We start from the raw sequence: 12,788 nt of genomic DNA on the forward strand, positions 1-12,788 counted from the left end.
AATGGGTGATGAAGATCCATAAGTTTATAACAATAAAAAATCAATTGTTTATTGTTGAAGTGGTTGGCTTCAGTTGAAGATGCCATGAGATCCATTGAAGAGTACGAAGCAAAAGCAGGAACGAAGCTTGTTGTTCAGAAACGAGCATAGCCTACGGTGCCATGTTAATGTTGATTTTTAACATCCTGTCATTGTAATTCACTAGTGTAATAAGTGTTGATATTCATACTACAATAATAAGCCTTTTCTTTGTTGACAAAGATTCTGAAAAGGTTTTTGCAAAGCACAGTGTTTTCACCAAAGTGGAGGTTAGGCATCATAAAAGAGGAAATTTACTAACTGCAAATTACTAACTGCAAAAAATGCTATAAACATATGTAAATGTGTTCTGTTTCATCAACTTTTCATCTCGTTTCTTAAAGACACGCAGTTTTCAGGTGTAAAAGCTTTGTTGATTCAAAGTGACCTAGCCTACTTCACTGACCTCTGTTGTATTTTTTCCATCTAGTTTGCCAAATCCATACGCCTATGTGGTGTTATTGATTGGACCAAGTGACATGTTCAGCGGTAACCAAAGGCAGGGTTTGGGTCACAACCAATGTTTGTTTTGAGACAATTTATTTTTTACCATATTCACGTAGTAGGCCTGGTGGTTTTCAATGTTACGTAGCCTACAGTACCGTATATTATTTCTGTAGGCTACTATCATAAGATGAAAATTTAGTTGATTGTAACTCATCTTAGATGAAGAGAATACGATTGTTGCATCGTTACGGCCAAGGCATTTGCCTCTTGGATGCAACTTACAAGACGTCCAAGTATTCCCTTCCTCTATTTTTCTTTGCGTCAGAACGAATGTTGGTTACCAGGTTGTTGCTACGTTTATTATCCAAAATGAACAAGCTTCGGACATAGCAGAAGCACTTTCTGTTGTAAAAGGGTGGTCAGAAAACTGGAACCCTTCGTTTTTCATGACCGATAAATGTGAGGCGGAAATCAAGGCCATCAAAAGCGTTTTTTCAAGTTAGTGAATTGCAGTAACAATTTCGTTGCTTGTGTGCTGTCTCCATTGCTCATGCATTTGTGTCGTCACTGTTAAGTTGCTACTGTACTTTACCACTCAGTGCCCACGACTTCTTGTTCCGCAGATTGCTACGTGTTACTCTGTGCCTTTCATCGCGAACAAGCCTGGGAAAGGTGGATGAGGAAAAGTGACAATGGCGTTCGCGATGATAAAGCAATTGTGCTGACATACTGGACGCAATGAAGAAAGCAACTACATAGAACAGACTTGTTTGCAGTCAAACCAGGCGACAATGAGCGATTGGCAAACGCGATACCCCCCTATTCAGGGATAATATGCGTGTCTGTGACCGCAGGGGACCTGGAGCCGAGTTGTTTTGCACGTTGATAGCACCATGCAGTTGCAAGCAAAGTGGGGCGTGTTGTCACAGGGGCGTGTTGTCACAGCACGATTTCCATGTGATAACCTAAGCGTATAACCACGAGTTTTCAATGGAAGGCATAGTTTTCAGTTCTCTTTCGTACAAGCAGTGAAGGTTAATAAATTTGTCACCACAGCAGAAATTATGAGGAGTACCATTGAATTTTGGGCAAAATCAGGTTTTATAACTAAACTAAAAAATGGTCTGGCAAACTAAGGTATGATCATAACTGATCAGAAAAGGTACCATTCGTTAGCTTTAAGCCTGTTCTTTTCATCATACCAAACAGATAAGACATGCAAGTAGAGATGTACACATGGTTGTTGAAACCACGTGAGTTCATACCACGGGGCGTGTTGTCACAGCTGTGACTACACGCCCCGTGGTGTGCATTTTTAATATTAAGAAACATAAAAAATTATTTATGCTTATACAACGAGGTAATATGCGTATTTGTTAAAATACAACGCTTTTTTAGGTAATAAAAATTAATATTAGATAATGATACACACATATATTCGATAATGACAAAAAATTCTCAAGATGACATTTTTATTGTTTTTGACAATGGGCATAAAATTTTTACCAATATGTTGAAATTAAATTTTTTTGCATTTCGTATATTTTTTTATTCGTTCAGCCTGTATTAAAACCATTTTTTGTTGGTTTCTGTCATATTTTAATCATAAAGCATGTGCAGAAATTTTGTGACAACACGCCCCATGCTCTGTGACAACACGCCCCGGGGTGGGGCGTGTTGTCACAGCCCATTCACTTGCATTAAACATGCATTTATGTAAAAACGAAATAATCCAGAAAAACTTTAGCTGTAGCAAAAAGAAGTCGAATGATACCTCTCTCAATTGCACTATCTAGCATCTCGCTACTATTGGTACAGAACGAGATATATGCTGATTTGTAAAAATTGTGACAACACGCCCCACTTTTCCCTAATAGGCTACTGAGCTCACATTTTGAACAATTCTGTGATCTTCACACCAAGGTTTTTTTCAGTTTCTAACACGACCACAAATCGCAGCGCATATGCGTGCTTAGTGTTAAGTAACAGCCTTGTGGAAAGTGTTGTGGATTGAATTTGCTAGTTCAAATATATTGATTCCGGTACCCAAAGCCTCAAATGAATTCACGAATATCGTAATTGTTAACAATGGCATATAAATTAGGATGTTAGTGCACACAAAGTAGGGAAAGTATTGCTTGAAAAGTTGATTCCTGGGACAAAAATTGAACACTGTAGTCTGTAGGCTATGTCGAGCAGAAACTGGTTTAGTGTTTTAAGGTGGTCAAAAATGTAAGCATGCGTCTATTTGCATCCAACAAATAACGAAACTCTAAACTTCTCAGTTTGGTCGGGAAACAAAAAGGGTTGCGAGGACAAATGGCAGGTCTCATCTAGGCAAGGAGAGGAGGGACACATGGGTGATGATCTGGCCTAACAATTACTGTGCTGTGCTCAAAATATGTACAGTTTTTGTTTAACATGTGCGGTATTCACTTTTTGTAAATAGTCAATGCACTATGGTACTTCCACTATTATAGTGGAAGTACCATAGTGCATTGGTTATTTAAGAGTCTGGCTTACCTTTATCTGGGTAGACGATAGCTTGTGCTTTCCAGCAATGGTTCAATTGTTAAAATCGAAGCAGAAACAAGCAACTTACAACTAATTTAATAAAGACATATAATGATTGCAGACCGGGGAGACTTGTATACTTGCTTCGATTCGGAAATGCAACGAGTCATCGGGCGCTATTTGCTTGTGTTTGAAGCCCGGTTGCTCGCTTTGTGAAAAAGCTATCAACCTTAACTTTTACTTGTCAATAGACAGAGATATGTTCTTTAGATTAGCGTTTATTAAATGCTGGTATCTTTAAAAGGTATTTTTGGAATAAATGGTTAAAGTCGGTCAAGTTCAACTCTTTACCTAAGAAATATTTTTAACTTTTAGAGTTTGGCTTACCTTTATCTAGGTAGACGATAGCTTTTGCTTTCCAGCAACGGTTCAATTGTTAAAATCGAAGCAGAAACAAGCAACTTACAACTAATTTAATAAAGACATATAATGATTGCAGACCGGGGAGACTTGTATACTTGCTTCGATTCGGAAATGCAACGAGTCATCGGGCGCTATTTGCTTGTGTTTGAAGCCCGGTTGCTCGCTTTGTGAAAAAGCTATCAACCTCAACTTTTGCTTGTAAATAGACAGAGATATGTTCTTTAGATTAGCGTTTATTAAATGCTGGTATCTTTAAAAGTATTTTTGGGATAAATGGTTAAAGTCGGTCAAGTTTAACTCTTTACCTAGGAAATATTTTTAACTTTTAGAGTCTGGCTGACCTTCATTTGGATAAACGATAGCTTGTGCTTTCCAGCAATGGTTCAATTGTAAAAATCGAAGCAGAAACGACAGAGATATGTTCTTGATTAAATGCTGGTATCTTTAGAAGTATTCTTCGGATAAATAGTTAAACTTGGTCAAGTTTAACTCTTTTCTAAGTAAAGGCGGACACCTGCATGCTTTTTTTGTCATAGTTGACTGATTTCACCCCATTTTTACACCATTTTTTGGTGGATTCCTCCTCTGTGATGTCATCGCTTTTTTAACCAGGTTGGCGACTTGTATACCAGCTCCAGATCACGCATGAGCGCATATTGATGTCAAACGTAATGCTTGAGTGGTGCTTGTAAGAATAGCCTCTGAGGCTATTTTTACAATATGTTGTAAGAATAGCCACAGCCTAAAATGTAGGCAGTGGCTATTTGACCGGCTCCGGTCTTTGAATCTGAAACACTATTTGACCGGTCATGACATCACTACATAAGCGCTTTTTTCTTTTTCTCTTTCAAAGCAACAGACGAGAAGCGCCGATATAAGTTCTAACTTCAACACGTATTCTTCAACTCAGTCCGTGGCGCGTGCGATACGTTTCTGGCAGCCAATCTAGAGGGGATGAGTTCGATACTATCCAGAAGCATTCTTTTTTTTTATCTAAATTTTGACCCAAAGCGCATTTTTGTGGTCAATTTTAATTTCAGTAGCCTACAGTCCATTTTTTATGTCTTTTCAAATGTGAGTAATAATGTTAGAGTTTTTTTAATTTGCTGGAATTTGAGAATTTCTCTTGGTAATTTTCCGATCGTTTTAAGTGAACGTGTGTTGCCGAACGACCCTACATTTTTCTCTCAAGTTCGTTATATACAATACTTCTTTAAAAAATGGTTTTACCATTATCATTTCTTTTAAAAGAAGTATTGTATATAACTAACTTTAGAACTATACTTGAGAACTATTAACTAACTTGGACTGTAGGCTACTCAAATTAAAAATTGACCACATTAATGCGCTTAGGGTCAAAACTTAGATAAAAAAAAAGAATGCTTCCGGATAGTATCGAACTCACCCCCTCTAGATTGGCAGCCGGAGACGAACCTTATGCGCCACGGACTGAGTTGAAGAATACGTGTTGAATTTAGAAGTTATGTCGGCGCTTCTCGTCTTTTGCTTTGAAAGAGAAAAAGAAAAAAGTGCTTATGCAGTGACGTCATGACCGGTCAAATAGTGTTTCAGATTCAAAGACCGGAGCCGGTCAAATAGCCACTGCCTAAAATGTATAGTAACCTACAACACCTAAAAATTGACAACTCTATAAACCATGCATACAATAACAATGTTATATAATTAAAGTAACTTGCGTTCTTCTGGTGACAATAGGCTACCGTACTAGGTTGCGTTCTTCTGGTAACCTAGTAGCCTATAGTCACCAGAAGAATGCAAGTTACTTTAATTATCAAATGCCTGGTAAACCGTTTCACTCTGTTTTTAACGATGTTATAAGTTGAATTCAATACATTCAATCTTATTTTTTGCTGCTGGCGCAAACATGTACAGAACGACAAAGTAAACATACGATTTTGACATTGACACCAACAAAAGGAAAAATTCCTTGAAAACGGTACTGGTAGCTTTGCTTCAAGAGCTATTCCATCTACCGTACATGGTAGGAATAGGATGCTAGCCATTGGTGGGACCACCGTCATTCTGACCACCGTCATTCTGGCAGAATAATTTTTCCGCTTTCCACCTAAAAAAGATATCCGTGAATAAGTGCGAGGCATAAAGTGCGACATGACATACCTTCGAAAAATCTTAAATAAAACTATATTCCGCAACATATGCCACTTAAATTTTGCATGCATCGGATTCAGTATTAAATTACCTTTCCAGGGATGTGCATCAATAGGTGGGCATTTGGGAGGAACGTCCAGCAGAACGGTTCAAAGATGGAAGATATTTTTACAATATTCAAGAAAATAATACGACTTTTTGCATAAAGAATACCTCTCCAAACATCTTCGAATAAAACTATATTCCGCAACATATGCCATTTAAATTTTGCATGCATCGGATTCAGTATTAAATTACCTTTCCAGGGATGTGCATCAATAGGTGGGCATTTGGGAGGAACGTCCAGCAGAACGGTTCAAAGATGGAGGAGATTTTTACAATATTCAAGAAAATAATACGACTTTTTGCATAAAAAACACCTCTCCAAACATCTTCAAATAAAACTATATTCCGCAACATATGCCACTTAAATTTTGCATGCATCGGATTTAGTATTAAATTACCTTTTCAGGGATGTGCATCAATAGGTGGGCATTTGGGAGGAACGTCCAGCAGAACGGTTCAAAGATGGAGGATATTTTCACGATATTCAAGAAAATAATACGACTTTTTGCATAAAGAATACCTCTCCAAACATCTTCGAATAAAACTATATTCCGCAACATATGCCACTTAAATTTTGCATGCATCAGATCTAGTATTAAATTACCTTTCCAGGGATGTGCATCAATAGGTGGGCATTTGGGAGGAACGTCCAGCAGAACGGTTCAAAGATGGAGGATAATTTTACGATATTCAAGAAAATAATACGATTTTACAAAAAAAATATTTCTCCAAACATCTTCAAATAAAACTATATTCCGCAACATATGCCATTTAAATTTTGCATGCATCGGATTCAGTATTAAATTACCTTTCCAGAGATGTGCATCAATAGGTGGGCATTTGGGAGGAACGCTCAGCAGAACGGTTCAAAGATGGAAGATATTTTTACAATATTCAAGAAAATAATACGATTTTACATAAAAAATACCACTCCAAACATCTTCGAATAAAACTATATTCCGCAACATATGCCACTTAAATTTTGCATGCATCGGATTTAGTATTAAATTACCTTTTCAGGGATGTGCATCAATAGGTGGGCATTTGGGAGGAACGTCCAGCAGAACGGTTCAAAGATGGAAAATATTTTTACAATATTCAAGAAAATAATACGATTTTACATAAAAAATACCTCTCCAAACATCTTCAAATAAAACTATATTCCGCAACATATGCCACTTAAATTTTGCATGCATCGGATTTAGTATTAAATTACCTTTTCAGGGATGTGCATCAATAGGTGGGCATTTGGGAGGAACGTCCAGCAGAACGGTTCAAAGATGGAGGATATTTTCACGATATTCAAGAAAATAATACGACTTTTTGCATAAAAAATACCTCTCCAAACATCTTCGAATAAAACTATATTCCGCAACATATGCCACTTAAATTTTGCATGCATCAGATCTAGTATTAAATTACCTTTCCAGGGATGTGCATCAATAGGTGGGCATTTGGGAGGAACGTCCAGCAGAACGGTTCAAAGATGGAGGATAATTTTACGATATTCAAGAAAATAATACGATTTTACAAAAAAAATACCTCTCCAAACATCTTCAAATAAAACTATATTCCGCAACATATGCCATTTAAATTTTGCATGCATCGGATTCAGTATTAAATTACCTTTCCAGAGATGTGCATCAATAGGTGGGCATTTGGGAGGAACGCCCAGCAGAACGGTTCAAAGATGGAAGATATTTTTACAATATTCAAGAAAATAATACGATTTTACATAAAAAATACCACTCCAAACATCTTTGAATAAAACTATATTCCGCAACATATGCTACTTAAATTTTGCATGCATCGGATTTAGTATTAAATTACCTTTCCAGGGATGTGCATCAATAGGTGGGCATTTGGGAGGAACGTCCAGCAGAACGGTTCAAAGATGGAAAATATTTTTACAATATTCAAGAAAATAATACGATTTTACATAAAAAATACCTCTCCAAACAGCTTCAAATAAAACTATATTCCGCAACATATGCCACTTAAATTTTGCATGCATCGGATTTAGTATTAAATTACCTTTTCAGGGATGTGCATCAATAGGTGGGCATTTGGGAGGAACGTCCAGCAGAACGGTTCAAAGATGGAGGATATTTTCACGATATTCAAGAAAATAATACGACTTTTTGCATAAAAAATACCACTCCAAACATCTTCGAATAAAACTATATTCCGCAACATATGCCACTTAAATTTTGCATGCATCAGATCTAGTATTAAATTACCTTTCCCGGGATGTGCATCAATAGGTGGGCATTTGGGAGGAACGCTCAGCAGAACGGTTCAAAGATGGAAGATATTTTTACAATATTCAAGAAAATAATACGACTTTTTGCATAAAAAAACATCTCTCCAAACATCTTCGAATAAAACTATATTCCGCAACATATGCCACTTAAATTTTGCATGCATCGGATTTAGTATTAAATTACCTTTCCAGGGATGTGCATCAATAGGTGGGCATTTGGGAGGAACGTCCAGCAGAACGGTTCAAAGATGGAGGATATTTTTACAATATTCAAGAAAATAATACGTCTTTTTGCATAAAAAACCCCTCTCCAAACATCTTCGAATAAAACTATATTCCGCAACATATGCCACTTAAATTTTGCATGCATCGGATTCAGTATTAAATTACCTTTCCAGGGATGTGCATCAATAGGTGGGCATTTGGGAGGAACGTCCAGCAGAACGGTTCAAAGATGGAGGATATTTTTACAATATTCAATAAAATAATACGACTTTTTGCATAAAGAATACCTCTCCAAACATCTTCGAATAAAACTATATTCCGCAACATATGCCACTTAAATTTTGCATGCATCGGATTCAGTATTAAATTACCTTTCCAGGGATGTGCATCAATAGGTGGGCATTTGGGAGGAACGTCCAGCAGAACGGTTCAAAGATGGAGGATATTTTTACAATATTCAAGAAAATAATACGTCTTTTTGCATAAAAAACACCTCTCCAAACATCTTCAAATAAAACTATATTCCGCAACATATGCCACTTAAATTTTGCATGCATCGGATTCAGTATTAAATTACCTTTCCAGGGATGTGCATCAATAGGTGGGCATTTGGGAGGAACGTCCAGCAGAATGGTTAAAACATGGAGGATTTTTTTACGATATTCAAGAAAATAATACGATTTTAATTTGTAATATCTCCATATATAGTTGCGTTGTTGTTAAAATAATCTCACAGAAAGGTTCCAAAAAAAACCTTTTCGAAAAGAACCTTTCTGTAGGGTTCTTTTCGAAACAAGTTGCGAAAAAGAACCCTAGGCCTAGGGTTCTTTTGACAAGCAAAGGGTTCTTTTTGCAATAAAGAACCTTTTTTGTTAAAAGAACCCTAAGCTTAGGGTTTTTCTCGAAAAAAGAACCCTAAAAGAACCCTAAACGAACCTTTTTCATTTACAGTGTGAGTAATTTACGCTGCTTTCCTGCAACCGGCCTACGTTTTACGCAATGCATTTCATGATTACGTTCCCCTATCACATTTACAATAACTTCAATTTTATCAACATATGAAAAAATGCGTACATCCCCTTTTACAGGGCATCGACAACAACTTGGGTGTTTGCATACACGTTAGCATGACCATTATAAAATTTTGAATTACCATTGCTTTAGGATTCAACCGCTGCTGGTTATACCAAATGATTATTTCTAAAACAAAAAACGCAACTGTCATAATTTTTTCTAAGTTGTTTGCATATAACATCGCGATGCAGACTGGAGAAAAATCGATGCTTGGTGCGATTGAGGGTCATCTCTTTCCATTCATCCAACGTAAGGAAAAACGACTTATTAGTCACATCAACCCATTCACAACGTCGTTCACGCTTTTGTGATATTGATTCTGTGAAGTTTCCTAACTCATTTAATGTTTCATCGGAAATTAAAGGTATCCGGTTGTCATAGCTTCTATGAACACCATCTGTTTCGTCATTTTTAGTTTCTGCGTCACCTATGTCAGTTTTTGCGTCATCAATGTCGTTTTTTGTCCCTTCAGTTTCGGTTTTTGCTCCCTTCATTTCGCTTCTTGCGTCATCAATGTCAGTTTTTGCGTCATCAGTTTCGGTTTTTGCGTCAATGACGTTGTTTTTTGTCACTTCAGTTGCATTCTTTGCATGATCAATGTCAGTTTTTGCACCACCAGTTCTGTTTTTTTTTTATCATCAATTTTGCTTTTTAGTTCAGAAACTTTGTTTTTTTGGTCATAAACTTCGGCTTTTGGCTGATACGTTTTGTTTGTTTTCGCCTTGTTCATATCAACTTTTGTGTCGTTGATTTTTGTTTCGAAAAAAGTTATTTCAACTTTTCCGTTGTGAGTTGCGGCTTTTCTCAAACTTTTGTCACAGCGAGATGTGTTTATATCTAGGCCTATCATATTATCAGACAATGATAAATCATCAAGACGAGCCAGAGAAAGATATTTTGCATCATTATTAATGAAACTTGATTTCTGCTAAAATGGTGAAGATGAAATGTTTAAAGCCTCAATGGACTTAGTGTTTACTTGAAGAGTTCTGTGACAAAATACCGAATTTGACGAATGCATCACTACGTTTACACCCTCACATACAAGGCGACTACGAACGCGGTCCCATTGTTTTTTTGTGAGCGCTAATGCCAGATTGTTTGGGGGGGAATATGCAGCGAGGATGAAACCACGTTAAGCAAGTTTAACAATCCATCGTTAGGTTTATTACACACCCAGTACATTGAAGTCTCTTCATGATTTTCTGTTGATAATAACTTTCCACTATGGCAGTTGAAGACATCATTTGTTTCATTTTCGATATCAGTGTTGTTGTATTGAATAGCCTTGCATGATTTTTCATTTTCTGAAGTTAATGTAGGCCTACTGGGTTGATATGTCAAGTCACTTTCCATTTTTTGTTGTTTAAACGAAAGATATAAAAGTTTTACAGATTTTCTAAAGGAAGAATCAAGACGCCACCATTGCGTAATTTTTCTCACTTTAGAATGAACATAGGACGAGGAAAGTTTTTCAAATGTTTACTGATGGAATTTGCCAAGTCGTCGTCGTCGTATCCAGGCTTACGAGTGGTGAGAGCCTTGAAACGGCAATCGTAAGGGCGCCGGTTCGACACCGCTCAAGAGCATGCGGCTGTGTCTTTGGCAGGACACTTAAAGATATGCCTGAAGGTGGACACGAAGATTGGCTTTCTTGCCTTCCCGTCCACTTAATTTAAATCTTTGCCAAGTCATAAGCTAATTTTGAAGGGGCAAGTTTTGATGTAGAAACGGAAGTTGTTTTAAAACGATTTATTAAGTCTTCGTTTTTCCTACAGAAAGCCAACAAAATTTTTTTTTGTTTGGAGGCAGCACTTTTTGCACGAAAACTAGAGAAAAGCAAAAAATCTACAAGGTTTGATTTGTTTTTCAAGGATGGTAAATTGTGTTTGGCTAAGTACATGCCTATTTCTTTTGCTGTTTTTAGCGTACCAAATAGTACTAAACTCAGCACATCAAAGACTATGATTGTATTTATTTTTGCCTTACAAGTTATATTTATGGTAAGTTTAAACGGTTTTGCGACCCACTGTGGATGGTCTCGCGATCCAAGTTTGGGTCGCGACCCACTATTTGCGGATCCCTGCTCTAGACTACCCCTGCTCTAGACTAGAGTCCAGTGGTTCTCAACCGCCGGTCCGCGGACCGGCGTCGGTCCGTGTAATTATTTTGCCGGTCCGCAGAAGATCTTACTTTCTGCAGAGCTTATTTTAAGGTGAAGTCATTATTATATTGTAAAATTGTGATTGCACTGTGAAATATGCACAGCTGTAAAACTGACATATCTCCACGTAAAATTGTTTGATAATAAAGGTGAACGTTTTGATGATCTAATTCTGTGCCGTTGATAATGTTTTTGTGACAAGTTGCTCGTGGTTTTCAAAAAGTTTTGAAACACAGAAATACATAACCAAATGGGGAATTTTGTCCTTAATTTTGAAAATTTTTATAGTCGTTGGAGACGAAATTTTGGAATTAGATAAATTTGAAGTTCCAGGATAGTCAGGCCTACAATGGAAATTTACCAAAACCGGAGTTTGAGAAAGCAAAGATCTTGTTTTTCAAAGACGATGCGGAAAATTGCGCTTCGGAATAGAATGAAGACAAGACGATTTGCTATGGAAAATTCTGGTAAAATGGAGTGGTGGAAAAAGTAAAAAGAGGTGCTGAGCATTGTGAGTCAACACTTGAAAGAGTTGGCTAACAATTTTGACGATCATTTTGCGTACCATGAAGATCCTCGACATGGAAACTTTTGGATAAACAATCCATGCATCGATGAATGATGTCAACACATGCGACCTTAATCTTCATGAAAAAGAAAGTCTGATTGAATTACAATATGTTGTGCTTCTACTTTGCAGTCAAGATTTGAAAAACATCATTGTAACACTTTTGGATATCTCTTGCAAACGAATTCGTGCCATCGAATTGATGGTAGGCCTAATTGTTTCAACTACGACAATTCTTTTTCATCTCTAGCTTTAATAACAAAGCAAAGAAATCGCCTGGATGCCGAAACAGAGCTATACGTGTTTTAGAAACTTCTTTGATATCTCGTCTTCCTCACATAGGCTACTGGCCGCGTAACAGTAGGAAATTTTCCACTGACATTGATTTTGTATGCAAATGAATTGACATTTTTCTGTTTGAGTTGATTTGATTGCCGTTTTATTCCAATTTTTGTCCTGAATACAAATCATATGCTAAAACCTTGCATTATGGTGCGCAACGACAACTTTGGATAACTCAACGTTACAAATATTCATTCTATTTACTACGATCTTTGGTTGCCGGTCCGCGAACATTTTTTTTTAAATTTTGCCGGTCCCCCACTGTTAAAAGGTTGAGAACCACTGGACTTGACTACCGGTCCTCGCTTCAATACGCCTGCAATGTGCAAGCTCACGTCAGTGGTGTGATGGCGGACTGGTAAACATGTTAGATTGGCACGCTTGAAATTCTTGCTTCGAATCTTCTCCAACGCGATTGTAGGTTTAGCGTTCTAATTACATTTTGTTCGCTTTAT

This window comes from Aplidium turbinatum, chromosome 5 (genome assembly GCF_918807975.1).
Source record: "Aplidium turbinatum chromosome 5, kaAplTurb1.1, whole genome shotgun sequence".
Lineage (NCBI taxonomy): Eukaryota > Metazoa > Chordata > Ascidiacea > Aplousobranchia > Polyclinidae > Aplidium > Aplidium turbinatum.